Source organism: Sphaerodactylus townsendi, linkage group LG03 (genome assembly GCF_021028975.2).
Source record: "Sphaerodactylus townsendi isolate TG3544 linkage group LG03, MPM_Stown_v2.3, whole genome shotgun sequence".
Classification (NCBI taxonomy): Eukaryota; Metazoa; Chordata; class Lepidosauria; order Squamata; family Sphaerodactylidae; genus Sphaerodactylus; species Sphaerodactylus townsendi.
The window spans coordinates 16,814,408-16,838,254 of record NC_059427.1 but is presented as its reverse complement, the minus strand read 5'-3'; the positions used below and the strand labels follow the sequence as shown (position 1 = coordinate 16,838,254).

Here is a 23,847-nt window from a genome sequence, read left to right as displayed (position 1 = left end):
ATCTATTCACTTTAGCAGTAGTTGGGTTGGGTCTTCTCAAGAAGCAGCAGACACTCACAGGGGTGCCTCGATTTGCTCCTGGTATGTTGGAGAGAGTGGATGCAAGCATCCACGGAGGACAACTGATTCTTCAGGAAGGTGTCCCTCCCACCTTACTTAGCTTTCATCAGTCAGAGGATCCAAGTCAATGAGCAGGTCAAAAGGTTGGTTGCACCATCTTCCTGCTACCGACTTCTACATGCGCTTCAACCTCTTTTGTTTAAGACTAACTTTCACAGGTGCATGTGAAGAAAGGGCTTAAGCAAGTTTTAGCAATTCCTATTGACTCCTGTTCCACATTTTTGCCTGGTGCTTTATTTTATGCAGTGGATGCTGTTTATTACTACTGCAGTGGATGCTGTTCCCCAAATATTCATGTAGCAAGAAAACGTTATTAGTGGTTTGCTAGTTTGGCCAGTTTCTTAACTTCTCTTGCTTTCAGGTACTTACAAAAGGGGATTGCAGCATCTGGCTGTGCTTCGTTAAATGACATGTTGGCAAATCTTAAACAGTTGCAATTTGCAAAGAGCTCACATTACTTGGCTGAGCACATGGCCTAGAAAATGGCCGCTGCCTTCCCAGTTCAGGCAAGTGCCTTGCTCTCCTGCAGAAAGACCAGAGCAAAAGAGCCCTCTGCCCCTTCGCTCCCAGCAATTTATCAGATCCCAGACCCCACCCTCCTTTTACCAGGTCAGCCTGGGTCAAGATATCGTTTCCCCCTAGGTCAGGTAGTATTTCCTGGTGTTGATCTGGGATTTCCAAGTCCCCCAAGTCTATGATACCTGTTGGGGAGGAGGGGAGGAAAGAAAAAGAAAAGGGAGGGTGGAGCTATTTCTCCACAAAAAGGGTTAAAGGTTTTAGCAGACTAATATTTGTTCATAGTTTATGGGTTAGGAGTGGATAGTTCCAACTGCAAGATGAAAACATGATAAAAAGGAAGCGAATAGACCGAAACAAGTGTCTGTGAGTTAAAACAAAAGTCACATGGTTGAATAGACATAAACCACAAACAGTAGAAATAAACCGCAAGCAAAGGGCAGAGGGGGGTCACGTAAAAGAGGCATGCGTAATTAGCTGATGCATATTAACTTTTACGCCCCAGAATGAATAAGGGACATTGCTAATGTTCATGGGAATGTATGTAAATGGGGAAGGGGGCTTGCTACATGTGGGGTAGGAGTCTTGATATGTAATAGACATTCTGGAAAGTTGTACCTGCTGATTTCATCGACAAATGGAAAGAAGAAGAGGGACCATTGTGTCACGGGAGATAAGGTAAATATAAACGGCTGAAATCTCTGTAGAACAACCACCAGTTCTGCTCCCTTTATTAATAAAGCTGCTTTGAATTCTGACCACTGGGTTCAATGATTTGTTTCTCCTGAACCTGACAGGGCAGATTACAGATAGTCTTTTGAGAGCCTGATAGAGCAGGTGACTGAGAGTATTTATAACAATGGGGAGGAAGTTATTTCCAATCAGGGGAAAGGTATAAAGTAAAAACGAATCCACATGGCCTGGATCCCTATCAAGCCACCCCAAGACTGCTTTTTAGAGCCAGAAGATACCCCTTCTATTCTAACTGTAACTCCTGTGTCCTGAGAAGTTTGGCTCCAATGACCCATTTGGGCTGTGCTGTGTGACATGGATAAAAAATGACGGCATTCTCCGCTTATAACAATGAGCAGAGCTTTGCTTCAGCTAAGATGGACTGGGGAAATAGGAGCTCACATTCCCATTCATCCATGGTGTGCACTAAGTGACCTAGAACTAGTCAGTCTTAATCTACCTATGTGATTATTGTGAGTAAATTGCGCGTGAACGGCCTCACAGTAAACTCTTTCACACTAAAGAGGAACTACGTCCTTCCGTCAATATTCCTAGAAAAGCTCCTTGTAAACTTATGAAGCAATTGCTTGGCTGAGCAATACGCAATTCATTTAGCACCACATTCTCCCACACCCTTCCTGTAGGGAGCTCAGGGTGGTATACATAGTTTTTGCCTCTTCAGTTTTGAACTCACAACAACCTGATCAAGTTGGTTATGCTAGAAAGAATGTTACCCACTGAGCTTCACGGCAGACTGGAGACTGGACCCCGGGGTCTTTCAGATCCTAGTCTGACATTGTAAACCTCTTTCAGTGTTGCTTACTAAATAGAGAGCCCTTGGTTCGATCCCTGATATCTCCAGACATCAAGATCAAGCAGGAGGTGATGTGAAAGATCTCAGCCAGAGATTCTAGAGAGAAATGCCAATGAGTGGACAATAGTGATCTGGATTAATTAGCGGTGTGACTCACTATGAGGCAGCATTCTGTATGTTTTTCACATGTATTCAACAGTTTATGCTGTCATTTCTGGGCATGTTTGAGGAAGAGGCTGGCTGCTGTTGATTAGACTGAATGATGTCAGCTTGACACTTGGTCTGTCTTCAATTTGGCGAGCCCGTCTGTTGGCCATGGATGATGGCGAAAATAGCGTAACACCAGACAGCAGTATGGGGGCTGCTAAAACAAGTTTTTTCTTCTTACTGTTCTTCCCTATGCGTACTTGGCTTAATGAATGATTTACAGACTCTTGCTGGGTAACAACTATCTGACCTTTCCTTGATGGTTCAGATATGGCATGGGGACGAGGGCTTTGCAACCACAAGGTGAGAATGAAAAGGAGGAGAAAACGTAAGAATAATCTTCAGTTCAAAAGAACAGAAAACAAAGATACTCAGGATGACACTGATTCTATTCTTCTTCACTCATAAAGGAACATATTATAACAGTTTATATAACTGTAGAAAAATATAAAGAGGTGACTATGTAGCATAACTAAACAGCATTACTTACAACATTTTATCCTTCCTTCCTTCCTTCCTTCCTTCCTTCCTTCCTTCCTTCCTTCCTTCCTTCCTTCCTTCCTTCCTTCCTTCCTTCCTTCCTTTTACAATGTATGTTTTATCTTTTGGTGACCAAAATAAGAAAACAAGGAATGGGAAACCTTCTGCCTTCTCTTATGATCCAGAAATGGGACTGCTTATCTTCGTTCTAGTTGGTTTCTTCATGCTCTCTGTATGTGAACTTAATGGTAGATAAAATGCAAGAACCCTAGCAGAACTTTGACAAAAATAAAGCTGTTTCCAGTGAAAATAATTTATTTTCCTTTCTCTATTAATACACTTAGATAAAAATGTCTCCTAATTTTTTTTTAAAAAATGAATTAAAATGTAAGAATGACTTTACTGGGTCAAACCAGAGAGTCTTCTAGGATCTCTGTCTCTAACAGCCTGATGCCTTTCAGATCTCAGACTGTGGTCCGAAGATATGAGAAGCGGCAAACATGCAATGCTAAATAGGTGTGTTTCTGACCTGTCTGGGAGACTTACATGTATTGTATCAACTTCTGTTGGGAAATGGCCTAGACGAGGGAAGTTATAAGAGATTGTTTGTGGTGGGTTTTCCAGGCTGTGTGGCCTGATCTAGTGGGATCTTTGTTCCCTGAAAATGTTTATACTGCATCTGTGGCTGTATGCTTCAGAATTTGTATCATAGACAGAAGTCTATTTACACTGTGTCCAGTGAGAAGAAAAAGTTTAGTGGGATGTATTGTCCATGTATCCCTGGGGTAGGAACCAATCAATGCAAGTGTTTAGGTGGAACTTGCTATACAAAGGTGTGGTTGAGTGCATTGTATGTGTGGAATTTGGGGTTATCAGTCCATTTTTTAAGTACTGGTAGCCAAGCTTTGTTAATTCTCAGAGTCTCTTCTTTCTTGTTCAAGTTGTTTTGATGTTTGTGAATTTCAATGGCCTCACTGTGCAGTCTGACATAGTAACCTTCCGAATTGTCCAGTATTTCAGTGTTGCAACTGCAGATTATAAGAGATAGGTCTCCTTCCCCTGGTGATTGGAGGGTGATTTGTCTTGGAATTGGCTGTAGTATGTTACATTAGCAGAGTGCTCAAGGCACATAATGCAGCAGAGTCTTTCTGGTTTTCTGTGTGCTGCTAACAAACAAGAAGAGGAGTTTGGATTTACACCCCGTTTTTCTTTCCTGCAAGGAGTTTCAAAACAGCTTACAAACTCCTTTACCTTCCTCTCCTTTTACCTTCCTCTCCTTGTGAGATAGGTGGGGGTGGGAGAGTTCTGAAGAACTGTGAGTAGCCCAAGGTCACCCAGCAGGCTTCATGTGGAGGAGTAGGGTCACAAATCCAATTCATCAGATAATAGTCCGCTGCTCCCGTGTAGAAGTGAGGAATCAAACCTGGTTCTCCAGATTAGAGTCTACCACTCTCAACCACTAAACTCTTTTATCTTTGCAAAACTAATCTTTTATTATAAGGCACTCCATTCTAGACAGATAGAGACACAATTCTAATCTAGTCTATAGGATTGATAGAGATGCAATACCACTGTTCTGTGAACAATGGGAGTTTCTATGAGGAAACGTCATGGGATGGGAAAGTAACTGGTGAGGAAGTGCAACTCCAGTGCCTGTGCTGCCACATTTCCTCTATGAGGATGGTGAAGAGTTCTAAAAGGGTATCTTTCAACTGTGTAAACAGTTTGAATGATGAAATTGTTTGGGGTTATTAACCTCAAGGTGGGACCTGGAGATCTCCTGGGATAACAACAGATCTCCAAAGACTTCGGAACCTGTTCTCCTGGAAGTAGTGGTGAGGCTTAGCAAGAGGACGGGGGTGTATATCGTGCACCGGGTGCATGCCACAGAGTGCGGAAAATTGCCCCTAGCCCCTCACCCTTTTGCATGCGCCCCCTCGCTGATTACCCCCCGAGGAACTACAGTTCCCAGGAGACCTTGGGGCTCACAAGGTCTCCTGGGAAGTATAGTACCTCAGGCAGTTTCGGAGCATAACTGTAAATAGGCCGCTTTTTCTGGCCTGAAAAAGTACTAGAAAAAGAAAAGGAACTAAGGTAAGTGTGGGAAGGGGGGCGGTGTAGGTGTGGGTGTGTGTCGGGGGGTGCAGAGGGTGGCCCATAGAGGGCGGAAAAAACATACTGCTTTTGAGGCATGCAAGTTGGCCCAGCTACGCCTCTGCCTGGAAGAAAAAACAGTGTTGAATGCAGGTTCTATAAGGCATCATACATCCTTACTAAGGCCCCTTCCGCACATGCAGAATAATGCACTTTCAATCCACTTTCACAATTGTTTGCAAGTGGATTTTGTTATTCCGCAAAAGCTGCCAAGTGAATTGAAAGAGGATGGGTAGCACCAGGCATTGCGGTAATGGGGGAGAAGCAATAGATGCATCTGAGAGGCCAGGAGACCTTCATTGGGCTGCAAGTTGTTCAACAAGGAAAACTATCATCTGTCCCTGTATTTTTTTTTTTTTGCAGTGCGGGGGTGGTGAGTAGTTGTATTTTTCCATTACTGTTCTGCCATTGGGCACAGACCCTTCAGTGGCAAAAGGGAGAACATATAGCCTAAGAACCTTGGCACAACAAGTTGGAACCTAGTTCAGAATTGCAGCAATAAATTCTTCAGTTGGGTGAGAACTTGGCCAGTTGGGTCCTTCCCTTTGAGAAGTTGATTCTGCCTATAACACCACAATATTTTCTTTCTCCCCTACAGCCAAAGTGACTTTTGATTCCAAAACAGCTTATCCGTGGCTCATTGTATCCGCAGACAGGACCTATGTGGAATTAGGAGATAGACCCAGAGGTGGGATCCAGCAGGTTCTCACACGTTCCCGAGAGTAGGTTACTAATTATTTGTGTGTGCCGAGAGGGGGTTACTAATTGGTGATTTTGCCACATGATTTTTGCGAGATTCATATCTCCTGTGGCAGTAGTGCACAGAACTTGGAAACTGATCTAGCAGGAGGTGCACCGGCCGTCGCGTGGCGGCTTGCGCCTAGTGCATTCGTTTCCCTTCAAGGACCGGTACTTTGGCAGCGTAGATGCTGCAGCCCCGCCAAGGGATGATACCCCAGGAATGCCAGCCCATGCCCCCATTGTGCCCAGCGCTTGGCCCCATTGAGTGCTACACCACGAAGTTTTGGAGATCCACCGCAGCGCAGGAACCTGTTACTAAAATTTTTGGATCCCACCACTGGATAGACGCCAAATTGTGCCAGACAACCCTGAACAGTTCAGTAGCATTTCTGCTTTGTTAGGCCTTCCAGGGTTTACTCTGGGAAGCACTACTGGGAGGTGGAATATGGAAACCATAGGAACTGGGCAGTAGGGGTGGCCCTTGTGAGTGTGAAGAGGAAGGTATATCCAGTGGTAGGATTCAAATAATTTAACAACTGGTTCCAAAAGGACTCAGTGGTGGGATTACAACCATTCTCTGAACGAGACAAAAAATTAGCTACCGGTTCTACCGAATAGGTGCGAATAGGCTGAATCCCACCACTGGGTATATCACATATTTATTGAGGGTGAGGGGATTTGGCATGAGAACCTCTGGTGGCTTCAGACATTGGCGAATCATTCCCATACACTTCTCCCACATGCCCTGGGATCATTGGGGTATTTCTGGATTACACAGCAGGTACAGTGACCTTTTACATAGAGGGTGTTCTGTTCCCCAAGCAAACTAAATTCAGGTGCCTTGCACTTGGCCAGAACCCACACACAAATAAGTAACAGTTCAAAAATGGTTTAATAATATTGAAAGCTTAGGACTCTGACTCCTCCCATGAAGACTATCTAATAAAAGAATACTTGCGATGCCGGTTTCAAGAATTTGCAGACATCAACTCTTTCCTTAACTGCTTCTAAGGAAGTCTGTGCTGCTTGCTTCTTCTTCTGAGTGTCCTCTAATTAGACTCTGTTTCCTTGCAATTCTGTTGGAACTGGATTGCTCAAAATATCATGGATCTTTTACACCCTAAACGTCTGAGATATTGCTGTCTCCAGCCTTCCCCAGACACCCAAATTAAAAACAAATTGTAAAAACAGGAACTGCTAACCAATAAGAATGCTGTAGTGCTTTGCCTCTAGAGGGCTTTTTAAAGGGACAAAGTCTAAGGTTCCCTCCCACGGAAAACTATACAAAAGGCAACTAAACCCATTCTGGCTAAGGGTACAACTGAGGCTTAAATAATGAGAATAGTGAGGGTGTCTCTGGGGGCATGACAGGGAAAAGTGATTCAGAACAGAGCCTCTTTCAAGAGGGAGAAAATGTTTCCTTTCTTCTATGTAGGAGGAGGTGTTAATCTCAAATTAAAGTCTTACAGTAAAATCTAAAAACCATTGCAGTTAAAAACTCCTAAAACTACCATTCATAGCAATACCATGAATCTTTAAACAGTCAAGAGATTACAAAAACAGAAGAGTTTCTTTTAAAAAATTATAAAGCAGTAATAAATGAAAGCTAGAGCAGTGTACACAAAATTCAGATCCTGCAACGAAGTCTGCTTTGAGACGTCCTATCAAGGTGGATTGTTTCGAACATGGCTTGAGCAATGAACAATTATCAGTCTGCCCTCTGACTTACGAATCCTGGCGACATGCTGATTTCCTTTCTCCCACCTCCCTGCGTCTTCTATATACTGATTATCTCCTTGACCAGCCAACCACGGGAGCCTAGACACAACAGCAATTAACAGACCAGAAACCAACCCTATATTGAAACCCCAGTTGGAGCAAAAGTTTGTACTTTATCTCTCTGTAAAAACATAGCTTTAAAACATGTTATTACTGTTGGGGTTCTTTATTCCCCACCCCCATCAGTTACTTGGAATGGATGCCCTTTGTAAATATGTTTGTGTGCTTATGTTTCCAGCTGTCACTTTGTGTCAGTGAGATGAGGGAAACTGCCATTCTTGATAAGGAACAGCTAAAGATATTCTTCCTGAAAACCAATTTGTCTCTATTTTACCTTTGAAAGATTGTTTTTATATCCCCTTTACAAATGAGGCTATTCCAGAGGGTGTGTATACAAACTCACATTGGCCCGAAAGAACAAAAAAAGCTGCAGCGCAGGATCAGCCTAAACTTTAAGCATCCCTGAGAAGTGTTCGCGCAGCCTCATCTCAAGTTGGGAGGTACAGGTTAAGAGTAGTGGACTCTAATCTGGAGAACTAGGTTTGATTCCCCATTCCTCCACATGAGCTTCACACTTTTATCTGGTGAACTGAATTTGTTTCCCCACTCCTCTACATGAAGCCTGCCGGGTGACCTTGGGCCAGTCCCAGTTCTCTCAGAAGTCTCTCAGCCCCACTGATCTCACAAGGTGCCTATTGGGGGGGAGAGGAAGGGAAGGAGTTTGTAAGCTGCTTTGAAACACCTCATGGTTGAGAAAAGTGGGATATAAATCCAAACTCCTCTTTTGCAATTAACCAAATCTTTAAAAAAAAGGTTTGGGGGAAAAAGATGCCGCAAGACTCGATGATGAGTTCTGGTCATGCCTGCATTGTGTGTCCCACGCAGCCCTGCTTCAGCTGGTGCTGGCTTCAGTTTACACCCAGATCTTTTGAGCAAGATTAAACTCCATAGGCATAACCAACATTCCAGCAAAAGACCCCGTAAACCGGGCAGTCTCAAAGAGAGCGAAAGGAAAAAGTATAGTCCGTGTATTAATTTAGGAGGCACGACCCTACAAATGAAAACAGCTGTTTATCTGTTTATAGGAGCAGCAGTGGTGTAGGAGGTTAAGAGCTCTTGCATCTAATCTGGAGGAACCGGGTTTAATTCCCCGCTCTGCCGCCTGAGCTGTGGAGGCTTATCTGGGGAATTCAGATTAGCCTGTACACTCCCACACACGCCAGCTGGGTGACCTTGGGTTAGTCACAGTTCTTCTGAGCTCTCTCAGCCCCACCTACCTCACAGGGTGTTTGTTATGAGGGGGGAAGGGCAAGGAGATTGTAAGCCCCTTTGAGTCTCCTACAGGAGAGAAAGGGGGGTAGAAATCCAAACTCTTCTTCTCTTCTTCATCTGAAATTATCATCCCAAAATGATCTGCGCCACCTCTATTGGATGCAAGGATGAGGTTTGTATCTGAGTGCCCACTTGGAGGATTGCTGCCGATTGGGAGTTTCCGTTCAGGAAAGCAGCCAATGAGGTGGTTGAGCGGCTGGAGGGGCGGAGCCAACTCTGCCCTCTGATCGCACAAGCTGTTTGGGAGTGTGCCGGGTTGCTCCGCATGATCAGCAAAGCAGGAGTAGATCCGCGTGGAGTGGAAGGAGGAACCCTAAGGTAAGATGCCAGGAAAGTTTTGCAATGTGGTGGAGGCTTGGAGTTGGTTACAAAGGGACGGCCAGAGGGAAGAAGAAAGCAATTTTAAAATGGGGGGCGGGGGAGAGCTTGGGAAAAAGCAGAGAATATATGGTGGTGCGTGAATTAGGAATTATTTTAGGAAGGGGGAGGGTAGTGAGAGATTTCCTCCCTTACCCAAAAAGTCTGGTGAAAAAAATAACTAAGGAAATTATTATTAGTTGACATGATCGTGAAAGAAGATTGTTGGCTTGTAAAGAAGGGGGGGGGGTTGCCCTCACTGTATGACAAACGAGGCAACAGATGTCATCCATCAGCCTGTCAAGTTACTAATAAAAGGCCAGTAAGAGAGGGTTAAACAAAGGAAGGTGAGAATAGGGCCGCTTCCTACTCTACTTTGTGGCCTTCAGCTGAATGAAGTTGTATCATGCAACCCTTCCCTCATATTCACTGAGAAGTCAGAAATGGGGGAGAGGCCAAGCATGACATGTTTCAATGTTTGGGCTAACTGTTGAACACAGAGAGGTTCTCTTGCTCCCATAAAAGTTACAATGAAATCATTCCCGCGTTTTGTACCTCCAACAGTGAAAACCTACTTCCTGGTTTTTCCCCCCTCGAGCCTTTTTATCTGGCCTTTGTGCTGCTGGGTGCTGTTTACAGAAGGGAAATGCTTGCTATTGTCAGCCTGAAAAGCGAAACTAACACTTTGTGTCTCTGCTTTGCCAGAAGACTCCGTTAAATGGCGGCTCCAAATCCAGAAAAAACTCTTCAAGATGAAGCCACGTGCTCCATCTGCCTGGATTATTTTCAGGATCCGGTGATGATCATCGATTGTGGGCACAACTTCTGCCGAAACTGCATCGCACAGTGCTGTGCAGAGTCCTCTTCTGCAGCACTTCCCTGCCCGCAATGCCGAAAACTCTTTCTCTGGAAAAATCTTCCTGTCCCAACAGGCATCTATGGAGCATCATGAAACTCATGGCTTAATAGTTCAGCAGGAGGCCGGGCAAATGAAAGATGTCGAGCAGAGATTTTGTGAGAAACACCTGGAGGCCCACCAGGCTCTTCTGCGAATATGACCAGACTCCCATGTGTGTGGTGTGTGACAAGTCCAGGGCACATAAGGCACATAGTGTGGTTCCTATAGAGGAGGCTGCTCAGGTTTACAAGGTAATGAAGTGGTTTATGAGAAGATGCCTCAGGCCGCCATTCGCACGGGGGGGGGGGGCGCAGCTGCAACGTAGCCGCGCCGCCCTCGCGCCGCCCGCCCGGCCTGAAGCCGGCGTTTCCCAGCGCTCTTTTTGGGGAACGCCGCCGTCCGTGTGGACGGTCCCAGCATCGTCAGGTCGGCGTCGGAAACGCCGACCCGGCCGTTTCCGCCTTCATGCGGAAACAGCCTCAGTTTCTGGATTCCAGAAGGAGGATCAATCAAAAGGGAAACATGATATATTTGGGGAAGAGGTGTTACATCTTTGAATCTTGTTCCAATAATCAGACTCTGGTATATTACTCAGCAGTCTTCATTATGGATACACAGATCCTGTGGAAATTCACTTGCGACAGGGGCATCTTGGAAGAACTGGAAGCCTGTCAGAATTCACTGGTTCCTGCTAATTCTAAACCAAAGGGTGGGAGTAGGACAAGACTTACCTGTCCCATACTCTTTTCTTATGTTATATTTTCATATAGTTTCTCAAACTTGTCAACTTTTAGGTAGGTTCAGAGAATACAAAATATTGGAATTCTTGGAATTCCTGAGGTATAATCTAGTCTGTAAAAAGTAGCCTGTTGCCTCATGCGCATGCACAATGATGGGATGGTGGTGGAATTAAAGCCTTCCCATATGACAGGAGTAGAACCTATAGCTTTAAGAAACAAATTCCCTTTGTAGCCATTGCTAGGCAATTGCAGCAGTATTGTCACCCACCCACCCACCCACCCAGTTTCTTAGAGCAGCCAGAAATCTGAGGGCAATTGGGAAAATAATGTTGTGAGGAGGAGGTGTTCACCCCCAGCTGTAACCCTGATCTATATTGGTTGCTCCAGGAGCCTCTTAGGGGACAACATTCTTCCCTTGCTATGCCATTGCCACAACGTCTCAAACTGTTTCAGGAGAATCCTGGAGTAACTCTTCTTCCATCCCCCTTCCAAATTCATACACCTTCCCTATTCTATTGTGCTATGCTATGGGATCAGATGCACAGGTGTTTCTTCTCCATTTCATGCTATGGTAGATGGGGCTGTAAATATGAATTCTTTGTTTACAGTAGCTGGCCAAATAGGTGAGAAAGAAAATTGTTGATTTCATTTCTTTAAGTGCATTTATATATATTTTAGGATAAACTGCATCAGTGTCTGCAGAGGCTGAAAGAAGAGAAAGAAAATATTTTGTCACTTAAATTGCAGATAAAGAAACCAATACAGGATCTGCTGGTAAGTGGAACAATAAAGTGTAAAGAGCACAGTAGGGAGTTAACAAGCCATAAGTATTTGTGGCGGATGTTTCATTTTTCTCCTAACACACTATTTCTCCTTTCCCTTATTCAGTTCCCTTCTTTCTTTCCTGCTGACTAACCAACCCCCCTTGATCTGCCCCCTGATTTAATCTCTCCTTCCTTCCCTCCCCCAAGTAGCCTCTATCTATGAAACTCTATACAAGTTGCATGGTGCCAGGCAAGCTGGGCTCTGTAGCATGGCGGGACACCTGAAAAGACTTGTAGTCAGCCTCTGATTTCCTCCTGAATCCCTCTCCCTATATTATTTCTTCTTTCCCTCCTCTTGACAGCTCCATATCATCAACTTTCCTTTGCTCCTTCCCACCTACTAACTGATCTACCTTTTACTTGTACCCTTCTCTTCAGCCTCCCTGTGAGGTAGGTTAGAATGCTGGTGTATGAGGTAGGTTAGGATGAGGTTTGAATGATGCAACCCATTGCAAGGCCAACACCCTATTTGGATATATAAACAAGATGATCCTCTGTCTTATGAATTTAGGCTCCGAATAGAGGCTTTCCATGGTAGTAACGCTGCAACTCTGAGCTATTACTGGTAACTGATTGTTAGATGCTTCTGCCTGTGACATGGAAGGAGACAGAACTGGTCCTGATATCTGGGAGTAGCTGGATTCTCCCCACCCCTGGAAATGTCACGTATGTTTCCATAATGCTGGAGCAGATCAACAAGGGTGGGGGCGGGGATTAATAAAATTAGAACAAAGAAAACTTAACCTCTCCCCCACCCTCCATTCCACTTCCCTGTGGCTTTTTGGAATGACTTTTGGTAATATGCCTGGCAGCAGTATCATAGGCACTGGCCAGTAGGTGCCCGTTTTGCTAGAGCAGTGGTCATCTGCATGGTTTCAGTTCAGAGGAAACAGTTACTCACAATATGTTTGATGAGAGATCAGCAGAATTTCTGCAAGTCCCCTGAGAACGCCACCTGAGTCTCCGTGTTTTCACCGTGTTCTTTATTCTGTCCTCATCTGTCCATAACAGAAGGACACAGCAGCTGAGAGGCAGAAACTCCTTTCAGTGTTTCAAGAGCTGCAAGAGTTTCTTGAGACACACAAGCATCATTTGTTGTCCCAGCTGGACGAAGTGGAGGGAAAAGTGGAGGCCAAAGAGGAGAGAAATGTGATGAAGCTTTCTGAGGAGATATCCCGTCTGGAGGCCCTAATCCAGGAGCTTGAGCAGAAGTGCCAGGAGCTACCAAGTGGGCTCCTCCAGGTAAGATGATGATGATGTAGTTTTTGCATGCATTCTGTTATGGTGTAATAAACATATGCTGGTTTCCCCCTTGTTCTATCTTTGCTCTGTACAACTTCTCTCAAAGTAGTGCATTGTTGTGGGAAATAATGCTTGTAGAAACAGCAGTTTATTATAGGAAAAAGATAATAATTTTCCAACTATTCTGTTTACTTAGTGCATTTTAATCCTGTCCTTCCTCCAGGAGGCTCTGGGCAGTTCTCCCTATTATGGTTCTCCCTTCCTCTATTTTATCCTGACAACAGCGAAGTAGCTGAGAGAGAATGACTGGCCCAGGGTTGCCCCGTAAGTTTCCTAGCAAGCAAGTATTTCAAACCAGGCTTCTCCAGCCCTAGTTCAACACTAATCACTGTACCACACTGACTGTCTGTTGTGGTTGCACCAGATGCATGAAATCTGAACTGCATCTACACATCACTGAAGAGCAGCAGTGGCGTAGGAGGTTAAGAGCTCGTGTATCTAATCTGGAGGAACCGGGTTTGATTCCCCGCTCTGCTGCCTGAGCTGTGGAGGCTTATCTGGGGAATTCAGATTAGCCTGTACACTCCCACACACGCCAGCTGGGTGACCTTGGGCTAGTCACAGCTTCTCGGAGCTCTCTCAGCCCCAGCCACCTCACAGGGTGTTTGTTGTGAGGGGGGAAGGGCAAGGAGATTGTAAGCCCCTTTGAGTCTCCTGCAGGAGAGAAGGGGGGATATAAATCCAAACTCCTCCTCCTCCTTCTCCTCCTTCTTCTTCTATTATTGCATTGAAGTAATCATTTGCAATATATAAGGCCTTTGACAAGGTGCCCCATGATATTCTTGTGAGTAAGCTGGAAAGATGTGGACTAGACAATGCAACTGTCAGATGGATTTGTAATTTTTTTGACTGGCCGAACACAAAGAGTGCTCATCAATGGCTCATCTTCATCCTGGAGAGAAATGAGTAGTGGAGTGCCACAGGGTTCTGTCCTGGGCCCAGTGCTGTTCAATATTTTCCTGAATGACTTGGATAATGAAATAAAGGACACGTTAATCAAATTTGCAGATGATACCAAATTAGGAGGGGTCGCTAATATCCTGGAGGACAGGGGCAGGATTCAAAATGATCTGGACACATTAGAAAGCTGGGCCAGTTGGGAAATAGTTGGGAAATTACTAAAAAATGAATTTCAACAGGGATAAATGTAAGATTCTACATGCGTGTGTAGAAATGCACAGATATAGGATGGGTGACACCTGGCTTGACAGCACTACATGAGAAAGGGAGCTGGGAGTCTTAGTAGACCACAAATTGAACATGAGTCAGCAGTGCGATGTGGCAGCGAAGAAAGCCAATGCAATTCTGGGATTCATCAATGAGAGTATGGTTTCTAGATTGAGGGAAGTAATTGTATTACTCTACTCTGCATTGGTCAGCTCACCAATTACTCTACTCTGCATTGGTCAGCTCACCTAGAGTACTATGTTTAGTTCGGGCACCACAGTTTAGGAAGGATATTGACAAGCTGGAATGTGTCCAGAGGAGGGCAACCAAAATGGTAAAAAGGTCTGGAATCCATGCCCTATGAAGAGAGGCTTAGGGAGCTGGGGATGTTTAGTCTGGAGAAGCGAAGGTTAAGGGGGGGGGCATGATAACTATGTAGGACATGGAGTAATGGATTCAAGGTGCAGGAAAAGAGATTCTACCTAAACATTAGGAAGAACTTTGTGTGTTCTGCATGGCCCTTGGACTTGATGGCCCTTGTGGTCTCTTATGATTCTATGCTGCTATGGTGGCATGGACACCAGCACAACCTTCTGCTGCTTCCAAATAACTTAAGCCCTTCCAGCCCCTTTTGGATTGCACAGTTGAAGTATTTTGGAGTCCTGTTTGCGGGGGGAGTGGGTTATATGGGAAAACAAAAATACGGGAGGATGAGCTTTTATGGGAGGGGGCAATCCCAGTTCCATATATAATGGGGGAGTGCCATAGCATAATGTCTGAGGAGCTGTGACTCAATGGTGAAGCATTTGCTTTGCATTCAGGAGGTCCCAGATTCAATCCTGACATCTGCAGTTAAAAGACTCAGGCCCCTTCCGCACATGCAAAATAATGCGTTTTCAAACCACTTTCACAACTGTTTGCAAGTGGATTTTGCTATTCCGCACAGCTTCAAAGAGCACTGAAAGCAGTTTGAAAGTGCATTATTCTGCATGTGCGGAATGAGCCTCAGATAGTGATCAATGTGGAAGGTTTTAATCTGAAACCCTAGACAGCTACTGCCAGTCAGAGTGGATAGAACAAATGGTCTGACTCAGTATAAGGCAGCTACATGTATTAGACTGAAGCACCTACATTTACTCCTTCTTTTTTTTTCTTTTCTGCCAGGATATTAGAAGTACCATGAACAGGTATGAGGCTATTCTTCCCACCACACTGTGGTCATTTTGAGACTTGGCAGTAAATTTGCATTTGTGCTGTGACTTTTTTGAGTTGCCACAAGTTAGTGTTATTTCTTAAGGGTAAGACCTGTACAGTTGTTAGAGTGCAGTGCTTCATTATATCAAGCATAGCTTCTCAGAAACATTTTCCCATTCAACCAGTTTGTATGTTTGCATCAAAAGAGGGTGTGGGCGAAGTTTAATCAGACTGGATTAGCCCCATAACTTTCCGAGACAATCTTGTAAGCAAGATTCCATCATTATTAGTAATTTTTTTTCATGTCCGGGTCTGTGCTCTGCATTTAGGTGGATTCCACACAGCCTATTTATGAGTTTCAATTGTTATAAATGAATTGGTTTTCCATTTGGCGAGTTCATTGATAGCGATCGCAACTCGTTATAAAGGTGCTGTGTGTCTTACATGTCACCATATTACAACTTTTCAAAAAGGAGAACTACTTGGAGGGAAGGAGGGAAGTCTTCACTGATGATATGCATGCAACATTGGTATCATATGCAGACCAAGTTTTCTCCATATTTGAGTGTTTTGGCTGTGCTGCAGATACTTCCTATGTGTGTGATTGATAGTGGGTACCATCCAGTTCAATTCATCCTTCAGGGACAGCTTATGATTGATCCCCTGAAATCAGTTTTTTTATAGCTACAGGAATCTGGGCTTTCCCTACCGTGTGTCCACACCCTTTCCCGACAATGATGCATTCCTTGAAGGCCCACTTTCGCTTCTACATTTGTTCAATGAGAGTAGCTTTAAGTGTTAGTCTGTAGCAGCAGGGAAAAAAGGCCAGTAGTACAGGCTAGCCATTTTTTCCCCTAGAGTATAAGCTTTGAATCATGAAAAACAAATGTTGGCCTTTGAGGTGCTCAGTTTTTTTTAAGGGACTCAAATGTGTGAACAAAATGTTTTCAACCATTTTTAAAACTCTAGATGTATGAAGGACCAATTCCAGCCTCCTATTATGCCTGATTGCTCAAAGCTCAGGAGGATACTCCAAACATTCTCTGAGAAAAGGGCGTCATTGCAGCAGGAAGTGAAGGAATTCAAAGGTAACAAATGCATTTCTGAACTTATCTGCTCAGCTGAAAAAAGATGGCTTCTGATTTTTGTTAGGCCAGGGGAGTGACCTTATACCTTAGATAAAGACCACTCTATTAGCCTTGCCAGCATGGCCAATTGACCATGCTGGCAGGGGCTGGTGGGAATTGTAGTCCATAACATCTGGAGTGCCAAAGGTTTGCCACCACTGGGCTATACTGAGATGGCAGTGCATGCCTCAGTCATAGTTAACCTTTGTGACACAGTCTTCCACTAGTAGCATAATATCTAGTATTAGATAGTGTGGAGGAGTTCTGTTTGTCCTTTAAAAATATTTGGGAAGACGTGTGCTGCAAACCTTTTAAACTGATAAATATGCTGGCAAAAAGCATTTGGAGTGTGAGGCTAGGACAGTGATGGGCAACCTTTTGAGCTTGGTGTGTCAAAATTCTCCAAAAAACCAAGCATAACTCGGGTGGTGTGTCACTTTATGAAAAAAAACATAATTTCACGATATTTATAGTTTAAATAACAAAATGCATAATTGTAACATATAACTGCATTTAATAAACCCAAAACTAATTATTTAACTTACCTGCTTAGTGACTTCTTTGTTCATCTGTCAGTCGGTTTCTTTTGTTGGTCTTGATATTATTTAACAGTTCCAAAAGATTTCCTCTGGCTGCTGATGTGCCGGGTGAGAGATTCTCGACAAAGCCCGACACACCTTGCAGCCAAGGAGCATGATCGGTCTCCCTTCTCGCCGGAGAGCCTCTGGCCTGTTCAGCTTCTCGCACTATGTTTAGATGGTTTTTCATTAAAAACATTTTATCCAAGCATCTGATTTAAAGTAGACATTATTACATTTTTTTAAAAGCCTATCCAACGGTTACTAATCTGATAACTCTAAGATATTGTGTAAGTATGCATAACATCTACAATTATATACTATATGTATTATATGTGATCTTCTGGGTTCACGGGGACTCCCTCCGGCAGGGCGTTGGCCTGCACCGGGGCTCCCCTGTCGGGGGGAAAGCCCTGTTGCCACAGGGAACCCCTGGGGACACCAGCAGCAGTCCAAGTGCCAGCAGCAGTCCGGGCTGGGCCGAGCCCAGACAGCATGCGGCCCCATACTTCTCTGTATGCGGCCGCATGCAGCCACGTGTCAGCAAAAATGGCTACGCGTGTCAGTGCTGACACGCGTATAATAGATTCGCCATCACTGGGCTAGGACTTAGTTTCATTCTGATCTCTGTTCCATGATGAGATATCTTTGAGCTAAAATGTAGCTTACTTACAAACTATGTTTAGATGGTTTTTCATTAAAAAACATTTTATCCAAGCATCTGATTTAAATTAGACATTATTACATTTTTTAAAAAGCCTATCCACCGGTTACTAATCTGATAACTCTAAGATATTGTGTAAGTATGCATAACATCTACAGTTATATACTATATGTATTATATGTGATCTGCTTTTATTCGCCCTGAGTTTTATCTCATTTTGTTTATTTACCCTGTTTTATGACTATTACACTAATTTTAATTTTGCCTGGGTTTCTTTATTCCATCATTGCTATAATCTAATGTTTACCTGTGCTTGTTTTTGTTTGTTTTATGACTTAAAGTTGGTTGTCTACTTTATGTTGTTGCTTGATTTTTTAAAATTGCTATACATCTATTGTCAAAATAAATACAAATACACACATACAATGTATACTGTATTAACAATTAATAGATTTTTCACCCATTTCTCTCCTTTTACACCATTAGAGAAACTGTCTGAACTAAAGTGGATACAAGGTATGTTTCTGCAGTATTTGAATGTCAATATTGCACAGTTAAAGCAGCATACTGCATTTGCTCAGTGAGTTTTTATCCCCTGGGCTCTAAGATCCAAACAAAACAAAAATACTAATATGGCATGGGTTACATAAGCATGAAACAAAACAGCACCAATCGGTTAGTGGAAACATGGGAAATCTGTGGTGTGGAAGCATCCCATGTTGTAATCTGGTTCTTCCTGGATGGAAACCCCCCCCTAGCTACATAATATCCTTGAGCTAATCATATCCCTTAGCCCAGTGGTCTGCAACCTGCGGCTCTCTAGATGTTCACGGACTACAATTCCCATCAATTGGCCATGCTGGCACGGGCTGATGGGAATTGTAGTCCATGAACATCTGGAGAGCCGCAGGTTGCAGACCTCCACTTAGCCTAACCTATATAATGGATTGGTGAAGATAATCCAGGGGACATCTAATATATGTTGCTCTGAACTCCTTGAAGAAAAAGTATTATAATGATAATAATGATGATGAGTCACATGATGAGCCTGGCGCTGCAGAATGTATGGCTGTGCTCCCTTACCCTATACCAGGGGTCCCCACACTACGGCCCGGGGGCCAAATGTGGCCCCCTGAAGGCATTTATCCGGCCCGCCAGGCATGGCAGCGATGGCTCCATTCATGTGCAGTGGGGGCTCGAGGGAGAGGAGGAACTGGCCCCAACGGCCGTTGATTGCAGTTACATGATGGCACCCCCAAATCTCCATGCATTTTCTGACCCAGAGTTGGAAACCTTACATGTGGCAACGCCTGCTCCGCCCTTCCCTCTCGGCTACTCCATGTGTTGCTCTCAGGCTTTCTGTTCTGCCTCACTCCCATTGGCATCAGCCAGGCTGGCGAATCGCTCGCTGGCTGCTAGGGAGGAAAGAACCCAGGAAGATACCTGATCCTGGGTTAGATGGAATGCTTCATTGGGAAAGTTCTGCTTTTTTTTCCACAGGGGAAGGTATTCCACAGCCTCCCCAACAATATTTGGAGCCCACCCTGTACTTGACATACTTTGGTCACTGTTCTAAAAATAGACCATGACAGAAAGGCTGAAAGGTGAAATCAAACATTTTACAATCATTTGTGCATAGGAATTTGTTCATAGTTTTTTTTAGTCCGGCCCTCCAACAGTCTGAGGGACAGTGAACTGGCCCCCTGTTTAAAAAGTTTGGGGACCCCTGCCCTATACTAACAAAAAAGGGGCTACAGTAATTAATCTGAACAAATACAACAAGCTGAAAGCAGGCTACAGCATAACAAATGGGATCAATTCAAATGTGAAATCCTTCAAGAATTTTAACATCTTATAGAATATTCATGTTCCATATTAGAGCAAGGACTATAACGCAAAAGACTTTTCAGTCATCCATGTTATTGAGCAATAGGGCTTAACATCAAATATTGATGAGTTTGATGGATGTATAAAGTATGGTTTGCTCTGTATAGTGCATTAAAATTATTGGAGGATTTTACATTTAAGTTGCTCCCATTCATTACACTATAGCCTGGTTACAGCTTCAGTGTATTTGTTTGTATTCAGTTGCTTAGCAAAACCAGAGGCTGACTAATTCTGTTGTTATGCTTGATGTGTTTTTTTTAAAAGATCCCCATTATGCCTGGGGGTGGGAAGTTGGAGCCACTCGGAATGTCACATAGCCATGTGGTGTAGTACTTGGCATTTCTACACAGCAGTGTTGTGGATTCACAATGATCCAGATCAGGGGCATAGCTCCAAGGGGGCGGGGGTACGAAGCGCACTGAGCACACACCCCTGTGGGGGTGTGGCAAGGGCATTCTGGGGGCGTTCCGGGGCAGAGGATGCACCTGTGCACCGGGCGCTTTCCCCCCTTGCTACGCCTCTGATCCAGATACTCCATGCCAAAGTGGGACCTGGAACCTACACTAACAGCCTGTTCTCCAGCTTCATTTTATTATCCAAGTAATTGTGGCTCATTATGGATAGATGGACTTGAGGACAGACTGCATACAAATATCACCTAGGCAGAGAATAGGTCAAAGGTTACCCACAAAAATATTTTGTCAAAATGTTTTATGGGAAAGTCTTGCACTAACTGCTGTTCCCCTCCATTCCGTTTCGGTTTTTGTCTTAATTTCTCTTGTGTGGTCCATGCATGCACAGACATTAGACCATACTTAGATGGTATAAACTTGGTTATTTCATCAGAGTGGTGGTTGAGAGCAGCAACGGTTGTTCCCATCAAAGCTGGCCTCCTTTTCTCCCCTACCCCCCCACCCCCTGTTGGGTTTATATTGTTACTTATGGCCCCTAAGTTGTAAACTGGTTTTTAAATGTAGATGTATATCTTGTTGTATTGTGATTTTGTATTGAATCGTGTGAGCCATCCTGAGTCTGTCTTGATGGGAAAGGTTGGCCTTAAAATTTAGTAAATAATATAGCAACTCCCTAGTTTCTGGTAATCTTTTTTTGAAAACCTTGGAATTATCCCAGACTTGCACGTACATGTGCCCTGGTCCTGGGTACCAACTTTGAAGTTTTTTTCAACTATATTAAATGTGACTGTCTGGAAAAGCTCGGGTCTTAGCTGTGTACCTCATTGTTGCATTTGGTTCTTTGCAGAGTACGTGGTGCTGGACCGAGGGACCGCTCATCCTCGATTTTTTGTGTCTGATGATCGGAGAAGGGTGTCATGGGGACCATGCAGGCAGGAGGTGGCCTACAACCCCAAGAGGTTTGACCCTGCCCGCTGTGTGCTTGGTTCTCGTGGATTCTCCTCAGGAAAACATCACTGGACAGTGGATGTGGAGGATGGAATGTTCTGGGCTGTAGGTGTGGCCCGAGAGTCTGTGCAAAGAAAAGGGCAGTTCAGTTTTGTACCAGAAGAGGGGATTTGGGCTGTGGGCTTCAGCTATGGTCAGTACAAAGCTCTGACTTCACCTCCTGTCCTTCTAGATCTATGCCCCTTTAGAAAGATCCAGGTTTGTCTGGACTACGAAAGGCAGAGTATCGTTTTTTCCGATGTTGAACAGCAGTATGAGTTCTATTGCTTCCAACCAGCAGATTTTGAGGGAGAAACACTCTTTCCATTCTTTCGGGTTGGGGACATGAGAACGACCCTTTTTCTATGTTAAATGCACCCTCTCCTGCAAATGTCTTTGTTTAAAGCTAACTGCCTATCCCTCCAAAATGAATAACAACAAAATATATACCTAGTGCATTTTCCATATGAAGTTTGACTTTTGCTAATATAGTTACCATGTTTGATTTGTTTTTCCAGTTTCTTTCCTTTCCAGGTTTCTGTGCATTCCAAATAAAATTAGAGACAAAGAAATTACTTACTACAGGTAAAACGTGTGAAAAATAGGTGGGAATTTTTCTTCACTGATATATCATCTGTGGAGGCCTTAAGCTAGCTGAATCTCTACCTATTTCTCTAGACAAAAACTTAGTTTGTCTTTCAAGCCTAGCCAGTAGGCCGCTGTTTCTCAAATGTATGCATTACTTAAAACTAGGCAGTCCAGTTTTTAGCAGCTCTTGGCTTAGTTTACTCAAACCTGTATACAGGTGTCAGAATATTCAATGTACACACCTTGTGTTGGTTTTGAATAATTCCACATCTTATTAGCAAAAACATGTAATGAATTAGGGCCCTGCTTCCAGGTATTTCATTGTGCAAAACTGCAGTTACAAGGGACATACATGCACTACCCTCATCTGGTGAGAGACGGGTATTTTGCATGTGGCTATTGTATGTATAAACGCACAAAGTATTGTACGGCACAGCAAGGAGTCATGTGAAGAGCAATCACGTTATCTTACACTGGAGAGAAGAAAGACATTTGAAAGATGTATACAAGAGTGGCATCTCTCCATTTTAGAACAGCAAATGCATGAGAGATCCCCATTGCTTTTGCTTATTGGAGATCTATTTTATGTTATCTGTATTCTACAAAATATTTTTAAACTGTATTCATTTTTCTGCAAAGTGAAAATTGATGCGGATTACAATATATGTTTTTGTTTTAAAATGTTTTTTAAATGTAACTTCTGGCTGAAAAACTAACTAATGAAAAGCAAACATTGAAACCAGCTTGACTTTCTGAATGCCTCGCTATATTTGTATGTGGCTTCCAAAGTTAATAAATGCCGGGGTGCTGTGTGGTTTCCGGGCTGTATGGCTGTGTTCTAGCAGCATTCTTGCCTGACGTTTCGCCTGCATCTGTGGCTGGCATCTTCAGAGGATCCTCTGAAGATGCCAGCCACAGATGCAAGCGAAACGTCAGGAGAGAATGCTGCTAGAACACGGCCATACAGCCCGGAAACCACACAGCACCCCAGTGATTCCGGCCATGAAAGCCTTTGACAATACATTAATAAATGCCGTTTATCTTCTAATCATTTATTTATTTGTTAGTTTATTTTATGGGTTTTGTATGTTGCCCTTCCCCAAAAGGCTCAGGGCGGCTCACAACATTTCCATAGTACATGATAAAATCCATTTTTAAAAAATATGAACTACATAAACATTTAAAAACAATTTAAATACATTTTAAAACATTAAAATAAGTTAAAACGTTTCAAAATATTAAAACCCAACTTTATGTCAGTGAGAAAGGAGTATTGCAGGAGGAGGGATGAGGAAACTGATGGAAAACCATAGCCACCTCAGCCATATGCCTGGTGAAACAGCTCTGTCTTACAGGCCCGTTGGAATTGCATTAGGGCCCTCAGGGCTCACTGAACAGGGTGTTCCACCAGGTTGGGGCCAAGGCTGACAAAGCCCTGGCTCTGGTTGAGGCTAGCTGGACCTCTTTTAGGCCAGGGATCACCAGTAGACAGGGACATAATGAGGCAAACTGGAGCCCTGGGCAAAACCTGAGTTGGATGCCCCCCCATGGGCGGCCACCCCACCAGGTCATTGGTGCCTGCACCAGGTCATTGGTGCCTGCAGGTGGTGCATTTTTAGACATATCGGCACCATATTTTCAGTGTATCATCAGGAGACTGTCCTTATGCTACCCCCCAAGTTTGGTGCAGTTTGCTTTAGGGGGGACAAAGTTATGGACCCTCAAAGGGTAGCCCCCATCTCCTTAGCTCCCATTGGAAAGAATGGGGGATGGGGACACCCCCTTTGAGGGTCCATAACTTTGGCCCCCCCTGAACCAAACTGCACCAAACCTAGGAGGTATCATCAGGGCAGTCTCTTGATGAGACCCTGAAATTTTTGAGACTGTGCCTTCAGAAATGTGCCCCCCTCTCGCCTGTAAGATACTAATTGTTTCACCTGTCATATTGTTTCACCTGTCATATATGATAAAACGTCAGGTGAGTTACCTGTGCAACCTGAGTTTCCAATGTTGGGGAGGCATCAAGGAGCACCCCAAACTCCTGACTGCATTTTCTACCTGAGCCTCCCCAGCTCAACCACAGGAGCTCCATCTTTGCTGAACTTCAGCCAGCTCCCTTTTAACCATTCCACACCAGACTCTAAACAGCTGGCCGGTGAAGCGGAGGTTCTCTCACGGATTGCTAGCCCCTGTCTCTGTCCTTGGAGAAATAAGTGCGGTCACTGCAAGATTGACCCAGTGTCACC

At 44.0% G+C, this 23,847-nt stretch overlaps 1 pseudogene; it reads left to right on the top strand.

Moving 5' to 3' along the window:
* The first annotated feature begins 9,941 nt into the window (after positions 1-9,941).
* LOC125430170 lies at positions 9,942-22,343 on the top strand (annotated as a pseudogene).
* The last annotated feature ends 1,504 nt before the right edge of the window (positions 22,344-23,847 follow it).